Source organism: Lipotes vexillifer, unplaced genomic scaffold (assembly GCF_000442215.2).
Source record: "Lipotes vexillifer unplaced genomic scaffold, Lipotes_vexillifer_v1.1 scaffold822, whole genome shotgun sequence".
NCBI classification, from domain to species: domain Eukaryota; kingdom Metazoa; phylum Chordata; class Mammalia; order Artiodactyla; family Lipotidae; genus Lipotes; species Lipotes vexillifer.
This window is the reverse complement of record NW_006770496.1, coordinates 225,050-234,449: the sequence shown is the minus strand read 5'-3', so window position 1 is coordinate 234,449 and position 9,400 is coordinate 225,050.

The window sequence follows — 9,400 nt, the reverse complement described above, 5'->3', positions numbered from 1 at the left end:
GATCAGCAGGAACATGACATGCAGCATGTAAAATATTTTCAAATTTAGCAAAAGCAAATTTGCTTAAGAGAGATCTTAAAGACTCTTTACTTTGCATAATCATATTTTAAACAGAAAAATCCCAACCAAAACTTAATGTCCTTTGAAGTCCATACAGCACAATGGATTTTTATTTATAATTTTTCCCTTAAAATGAGCTTTTAGGGGCTTCCCTGGTGGCGCAGTGGTTGAGAGTCCGCCTGCCGATGCAGGGGACACGGGTTCGTGCCCCGGTCCGGGAAGATCCCACATGCCGCGGAGCGGCTGGACCGCTGAGCCTGCGCGTCCGGAGCCTGTGCTCCGCAACAGGAGAGGCCACAACAGTGAGAGGTCCGCATACCGCAAAAAAAAAAAAAAAAAAAAAAAGCTTTTAATTTGCTTAAAGTAAGCCTATTTTCTATAGATATTTTCATTAGTACTTCAATTTGGGGTTATTTTTATGTTATCTCAGCTGAACTAGACCAGATTAAACATTTGGATTATTTGCTTGGAGTTCAATTCTGTACAAGCAAAACAAACCATTTGGGGGATGTTAAGATTGTGTCAGTAAAATAGGCAAAAGGATTGTTTGAGCCCTGCAAGTGAGTTAGAAGGTAAACAGAAGTCAGGGTGTATCATAAGCCTAACCTGTCTAAGGTGTGTTTGGATTCTTATTTCAGTGTATTCAGCTACCCATTCAGAATGGCAAAACCAATAGGAAAAGCGCATGCCTAGTGTTTGGAGGCTAAAACATTATTTATTTTTATTACTAGTTTTAAAATTTCTGTGCCTCTCCAAATATGTCATCAGTTGGTGACAGTTTATTCTTCCTCTTCTGGTTGGGAAATATTCTACAACTTGACAATTAAATATTGATTAAAATTAAATATTTTGAGTACTTTTAATGAGTTCATTTATATGGCATTAAAAATAATGAAGAGTAAATAAAACAGAGACAGACTCAAGCTTTGCCTCAATTATCAGCACATAGTAAGAAAAGTGCATGAAAATTGAAATAAATGAAATACAAATTGAATAACTCAATACTATAAGTTTCCCAACTTGCTTCCATTATACTTTGAATCACTTTTAAATCATTTGTCATACTTCAATATTTACAGTGAAAGATATATATTATCTTCTTTCCCTTGTTTGTGGCTGAGATGCACCATATTATTTCCATGTTATTCTCCAGTGCCTAGCATACTTGCACAAAGTGGGAATATTTCAATAGAGGCTTATTTAATTAGGGCAATTAATGACATCTTCAGTCAAGAGCTTTTTTAAAATGAATTTTGAGTGGTACGGCTTCAGTAAGGTACTGGCTGAATTTTAACGGAATGTGTTAGTTGATTGCAATGAGAGAGAGAGAGAATGAGAATGAGGGAAGCAGAAAAAAAGACCAGAAGGCAAGGGCAAGGGAGTAAAAGAGGAGAGACCAGGAATGAGAAGAGGAGAGACTAAGATGGATTTCTCACACCCAGAGAGAATGTGCCTGAGCTTTCCTTTCTCTTTTCCCTATAGATTTTAAGACTTCTCCAGGCATATTAAAATAGCTCTGTTCATAAAATTGTAAAAAAATACTGAATTTATTTCATTATTTTGTATTTAATGCATTGCTGACTGTTCCATAGCAATTGCTGAGAAATAGTGCGCTTTGACCCATAGAAAAAATCATGGGTTCCAGTTTGTATACATTTTCTACACATTGAAACTATACCAAGTGGTACCTGATAATACTCTTAAGCTCTGGCCTGAGAGTGATCTGTAACCCATGAACTTGCCTCAGCTTCATCCTCTCTAAGGTACTTTTGAGTTTTTAAATTCTATTCCATGAGACCATTTTAATGACAGTGTTAAAGCTGACACGCCTTTCAGAAAATAACTTTTCCTCTTTTGAGGACAGGTGTCAAATATTTCATCTATGGCTGACTAATTTACCACTTCACTGATCTTATCAGCTAATTAAATTACATTTCTTAAGCATGTCATCTTCATAGTACTGGTAATCGTTAGACATAATTTTTAAAGGTATACCTGAAGCTAAGGCATAAATAAAATAAAAGGCATAAAATATACACGTACACAGACATAGGCATAATTTTCCAAATACGAACCATTAAATTAATTGAGACAAACTTAAATATTTTTTAAAAAATATTGAATTATACTTACCAATCTTATAAGTATTAAGGTAAATAAGCTAAATGGGTAGTCTAAATCAGGGAACATAATGAGAGAAAAGATGTCAAGAAATTATGATCTAAATTATCTATGATCTAAATTATGATCTAGAAAATTTGAGCTTTACTGTCCCTCCCATGGTTTGGGAGAGGAAAGAAGAGAATTCTGAACTGTTTTAGGTAAGAGAGTATCAGGAGTTGGGGGTTAGGAGGGACAGTAAAGTGCAAGAGAGGAAAAGGGAACGAGGTTGAGCAAACAAGAGCAAGGCTTCCATCTTTTAACGGGGACAAAGGAAATACTGCAGGAGGGTTATTTAACCTCTCTGAATCTCACTTTAATCTTCTAGAAATGGAATTAATATCTAATGTCCAAAAAATGTTTGAATATTAAAAGAGATGTTCATAACGCATCTAGGATAGTACTTGACACACAATAACCACTTATAATATATTAGTTCCTCAAAGTGCTTATTAATAATAATAAAGCAAACCTTGTGTTGACAACATTGGTAATCAAAAAACCCCATATTGATAACAAAATCTTATCCTTTTTTTTTCAACTTTATTTCATAAACATATAGAATCTTAGAAGCTTCTACTTCAGCCTACCCAAAACTCAGTGAATGCCTACATTTCTTTTATGTTATTAAGAATAAACAATTCCCAGATAAAGACATTTCAAAACCAGAGATATGTACAGAGGGAATTTATACATTAAGTAGTTTTCCAGGCCATGATGCCAATCCTCTACATTGTCTTGAATACTTAATACAAATCTGACATATATAGTTTTGGGTCAGTATTATTTTGGATGTTGAAAGATTCAACATGAGGTGACATGACAGAGAAATAGTACAGCAAGTTTGAAATGGCAAGATGATCTAAGGACAAGCCTCTTTTCTAAGAATAGAGGTAGTAAAAATTAAAATTAAAAGAATAAATTAACTTAAAAAAATACATTACTCTTATTTGTTATGTAACTAGTTACTTCTCTTCTTGGCCTGCCCTCTTCCATTATCAATAATGCTCAGAAATTTAACCTGGATCTTGATGCAAATGGATCATGAATCTGTATCTCGAGCCTTCACCCTTTGTAGTCCTTCTCAGGCATATCTCAGTCCTCTTCTTTTTATAGTCCTGTGCAGCCTGGATATTACTGCCAAAGTCAATAATAAGGAACAGCAAAATAAATACCTGAATTTTGCAAGATTAGATTCCCGTATCCCTGATTCACTCCCCATTCTCTTATCTTCTTTATAGTTGAATGCCTTTTTCTCTCCTGTCCCATCCTACTCCCTTCTGCTCAGACAAAACACCTAGGTCTCATCTTCCCTTTCTGTTTATTCTCTCACTTAACTTAATTCAATCTCAACTATAGAGTTGCTATGTTCTGATTTCTAATTCTAGCATAATTTCATGATTAATAATCAGATCTTTCTCCCATATGACAAGAATGAAAATTACTTCACTAAGACTACTTTTTTTTTTAACATCTTTATTGGAGTATAATTGCTTTACAATGGTGTGTTAGTTTCTGCTGTATAACACAGTGAAGCAGCTACACATAAACATATATCCCCATATCCCCTCCCTCTTGCGTCTCCCTTCCCCCTCCCTATCCCACCCCTCTAGGTGGTCACAAAGCACCGAGCTGATCTCCCTGTGCTATGTGGCTGCTTCCCACTAGCTATCTGTTTTACATTTGGTAGTGTATATATGTCAGTGCCACTCTCTCACTTCATCCCAGCTTACCCTTCCCCCTCCCTGTGTCCTCAAGTCCATTCTCTACATCTGTGTCTCTATTCCTGTCCTACCCCTAGGTTCATCAGAAACTTTTTTTTTTTAAGATTCCATATGTATGTGTTAGCATATGGTATTTGTTTTTCTCTTTCTGACTTACTTCACTCTGTATGACAGCCTCTAGGTCCATCTACCTCACTACAAATAACTCAGTTTCGTTTCTTTTTTATGGCTGAGTAATATTCCATTGTATATATGTGCCACATCTTCTTTATCCATTCATCTGTTGATGGACACTTAGGTTGCTTCCACGTCCTGGCTATTGTAAATAGAGCTGCAGTGAACATCGTGGTACATAACTCTTTTTGAACTATGGTTTTCTCATGGTATATGCCCAATAGTGGGATTGCTGGGTGATGTGGTAGTGCTATTTTTAGTTTTTTAAGAAACCTCCATACTGTTCTCCATAGTGGCTGTATCAATTTACATTCCTACCAACAGTGCAAGAGGGTTACCTTTTCTCCACACCCTCTCCAGCATTTATTGTCTGTAGGTTTTTTGATGATGGCCATTCTGACTGGTGTGAGGAGATACCTCATTGCAGTTTTGATTTGCATTTCTCTAATGATTAATGATGTTGAATGTCCTTTCATGTGTTTGTTGGCAATCTGTATACCATTTTTGGAGAAATGTCTGTTTAGGTCTTCTGCCCATTTTTGGATTGGGTTGTTTGTTTTTTTGATATTGAGCTGCATGAGCTGCCTGTATATTTTGGGTTTTTTTGTTTGTTTTTTTTTTGCCATACGCGGGCCTCTCACTGTTGTGGCCTCTCCCATTGTGGAGTACAGGCTCCAGATGTGCAGGCTCAGCAGCCGTAGCTCATGGGCCTAGCCGTTCCGCGGCATGTGGGATCTTCCCGGACTGGGGCACAAACCCGTGTTCCCTGCATCGGCAGGCAGACTGTCAGCCAGTGTGCCACCAGGGAAGCCCCTGCCTGTATATTTTGGAGATTAATCCTCTGTGCGTTGCTTTGTTTGCAAATATTTTCTCCCATTCTGAGGGTTGTCTTTTCGTCTTGTTTATGGTTTCTTTTGCTGTGAAAAAGATTTTAAGTTTCATTAGGTCCCATTTGTTTATTTTTGTTTTTATTTCCCTGTCTCTAGGAGGTGGGTCAAAAGGATCTTGCTGTGATGTAAGTCATAGAGTGTTCTGCCTATGTTTTCCTCTAATAGTTTTATAGTGTCTGGCCTTACATTTAGGCCTTTAATCCACTGTGAGTTTATTTTTGTATATGGTGTTAAGGAGTGTTCTAACTTCGTTCTTTTACATGTAGCTGTAAAAGAATGGGCTTTCTATCCTGTTCCATTGAACTATATTTCTGTTTTTGTGCCAGTACCATACTGTCTTGATTATTGTAGCTTTGTAGTATAGTCTGAAGTCAGGGAGCCTGATTCTTCCAGCTCTGTTTTTCTTTCTCAAGATTGCTTTGGCTATTCGGGGTCTTCTATGCTTCCATACAAATGGTGAAATTTTTTGTTCTAGTTCTGTGAAAAATGCCATTGGTAGTTTGATAGGGATTGCATTGAATCTTTAGATTGCTTTGGGTAGTATAGTCATTTTCACAGTATTGATTCTTCCAATCCAGGAACATAGTATATCTCTCCATCTATTTGTATCATCTTTAATTTTTTCATCAGTGTCTTATAGTTTTCTGCACACAGGGGTTTCACCTCCTTAGGTAGGTTTATTCCTAGGTATTTTATTCTTTTTGTTGCAGTGGTAAATGGGAATGTTTCCTTAATTTCTCTTTCAGATTTTTCAACATTAGTGTATAGGAATGCGAGAGATTTCTGTGCTTAATTTTGTGTCCTGCTACTTTACCAAATTCATTGATTTGGTCTAGTAGTTTTCTGGTAGCATCTTTAGGATTCTCTATGTATAGTATCATGTCATCTGCAAACAGTGACAGTTTTACTTCTTTTCCGATTTGGATTCCTTTTATTTCATTTTCTTCTCTGATTGCTGTGGCTAAAACTTCCAAAATTATGTTGAATAATAGTGGAGAGAGTGGGCAACCTTGTCTCGAACGTTTAGATTTCTATGCCGAATTTAATGTGAGTATCCTGAACCCTCAGCACATGGGAAGGCAAAATTTTGCTTGAAGAGAGAGGTTCTTTTTGGAAACCAGAATCAAAATCTTAGATGGGCAATAGAGAAGAAAAGTTCTATCTTGAATAACCCTGAAGGAGTTGTCATAATACAGTGTTAATGAAGAATTTATATGTATAAATATCACTTACATATATAAATGTCATATATATAAATATTATTTATATTACTACTTGTTGGTTCCCAGATAAACCTGGGAAAGAATCAGTTATATTCTTATCGCTATTCTCTGAACCTCTGAAAATAAGAGAATGGCAGCGACAATGAGAATTAATGTATCCTGGATTAGGGATATTAGAAGAGGTGATTTGAAAAGCAAAGTAGTCTCACATTTAACCGGATTTCCCTTCTTTGGCTTACTGTAAGTATAGTTTTGTTCCCATTATTGGAAAATGGATGTGGAATGATCAAAAGTGAATTTTAACTAGAAATTTTTTAAGAGTTCAAAATTATCTGGCTCATGAGCAATTGAAATAAGGACTCCATAGCTGGAGAAGTCTAGAAATTCTATAACACTTTTTAATCTTTTATTATGAATAAAATATTAATTTCCTTATATACTTAGGCTATCATGTGCTGTTTTTGTATTTTTTCTTTCCCCTTCATTTTATGCTTTTTTATACTACATTAAAAAAGAACTATTTATTTAATGGAATGATATCTTTTGTAAGGCATCTATGTGATAACTGTCAGCTTTGAGATAACCGTGTCTTTGGATCTTGCATCATGTTAGAAGATATGTGCATTCAAAATTATTGATTTTTAGTTTTGACCTAAGCAAAAAGAATGAGCAAATCACCTCATTCAAAGCAGTCTATAATATCACACACTTTTTTTTTATGGCTTGATTTATAATTTGAGTTCAGCATGAACTTGCCTTCTATGTAAACTTAACTCACTTTCAAGGAGAGATGTTGCTACAGTTGGTTTTGAATGACCTTAATTTATTAGAAGTTCTGAATCATAAGAACCTATTTGTGAGTGGGATTGTTTGCAGATATGGGCTGTAGCTTCACTGAAATAGAAAATAGAAGGCATAGTTTTTGCTAATGCCTCCAGAGAGTTTGTTTACCTTCATCAGTAGGTGATTATTGTCATGAAGCAACAGTAGGGAAAAAGATCTCCAGTCACTTTCCCTGTTGAAGTTGGTTTCAAGAGAAAATGTTCATTTTTGCCTAGAAAGTACTGAATACATGTTTGGGTAAAATATTTTTAAATAGTTGTATAAAATGCTATCTCTTGGGCTTCCCTGGTGGCACAGTGGTTGAGAGTCCGCCTGCCGATGTAGGGGACACGGGTTCGTGCCCCGGTCTGGGAAGATCCCACATGCTGCGGAGCGGCTAGGCCCATGAGCCATGGCCACTGAGCTTGCGCGTCTGGAGCCTGTGCTCCGTAACGGGAGAGGCCACAACAGTGAGAGGCCCGCATACCGCTAAAAAAAAAAAAAAAAAAAAAAAAAAAAAAAAGCTATCTCTTTAAATTTTTACTATCAGGCTTATATTCAATGTAAAGCAGTTAGTAATAGAGATATGTAATTCAGGTCAGAAATTCAGACGTTTACAATTTTGGCCAAAGGCCATTACAAAGCTACTTATAGTAAACAGAGTGCATTCCCAGAGGGGAAAAAGTCATGTGGTACCAAAAAAAGAGCTTAATGAGATGAGTTTTTGTGTCTATGAATATATAACTTGGTTGCATTTGCATAAGGGTGGATGGATCAGTTTACATTTAGGGCACTTGTTTTAAATTCAAAGGTTATTATTGTCATTATTATTTTTCGGAGGGGAGAGGGTTTTGCTTTCAGTCAAAAAAGTGAATAAGTGACTATGTGTTAACTTTATGTCAAAGACTAGGATGAAGGGCTTCCAAAGCTTAGAAGTTGTTGAAATTGGAAAAAATAACAATTAAGCAGTATATTTAGGAGTGTATTTAGCATTAAAAGGAAGAGGAGTCATTCAAATTAATACAAATTTAGCGTAAATATTTAGGTTTTGCAGGGAGTATTTTTTAAGTATCTACCTATCTGGTTGTGATATATTTTTTAAATTATTTATTTATTTATTAGTATTTTATTTTATTTTTGGCTGCATTGGGTCTTCGTTGCCGCACGCGGGCTTTCTCTAGTTGCGGCGAGCCGGGGCTACTCTTCGTAGCAGTGCACGGGCTTCTCATTGTGGTGGCTTCTCTTGTTGCGGAGCACGTGCTCTAGGCACTTGGGCTTCAGTAGCTGTGGCTCACGGGCTTAGTTGCTCCACGGCATGTGGGATCTTCTTGGACCAGGGCTCGAACCCGTGTGTCCCCTGCATTGGCAGCCGGATTCTTAACCACTGTGCCACCAGGGAAGTCCTGGTTGTGATATTTATTCTGCATTCTATCTGTCTGTCTCTCTGTCCACTGTTATATTTATTCTGCAGCTAAATGTGTTAGTTATCCTAAAGAAAAACATTAGAGTCATTATATGAGTGGAGGAGAATGGTGTTGGTCAGATTAACCGGATGGTTAGATTCAAATGCCTTGGTAAATAGTATATAAAAATCATGCTGAATCTGCTTATGAAATTAATGATTATGTGGCTATAATTAGGTATCCATAACTACAAAAGGACATACTTTCTTAGAGTAAATATGCCTCTAGAGCTTTACATTTCTACTTCAATATTGAGACTTTTCTATAGTTCTTTTCTAAAACACAAGATTTTCTTCCTGGTATAAAAACTGAAAAAAGTGTGTGCGTGTGTGTGTATGTATGTGTATATATATACACTTGGGGGTAGGGTAAAATCTAATGCTCAGTGGGAAACATCCCCACACTGAAAGAAAATTCCTTTCAACCAGTCTTTGACCAAAAGAATGACTGCTATTGCTCCATCTTTAAATTTCAGTGTCATAGTCGTTTATAAAACGTGCATCTCCCTCCCTCCCACCCTCCCTGTCTTATTAATTTTTTATTGTCGTTTCCTGTTAGAGAAAAAATTAAGCTTTATATATTTTCTCAATTTTAAGTCATATATCTGTTGTGTTTATTATTCAGAAAAGAAATATTTAAGATTTCTCATTTTACCAAAGAGAAAAGTAGACATCAAATGCCATATGATGGAAATATAATTTATTATAGCAGTTCTGAGCTGTTCCTAAGAATAAATAGCTCCTGCTATTTGGGATCTATGCATTAAGGCTCATCTTTGAATTTCATTGTGGAAGGATTTTCAGATGCCAAGATAAGAAGCAACAGTACAGATGATGGCTGTATTCAGAAGGGCACTGGGCTGTTTTGCAGAAAAGTCATATTAA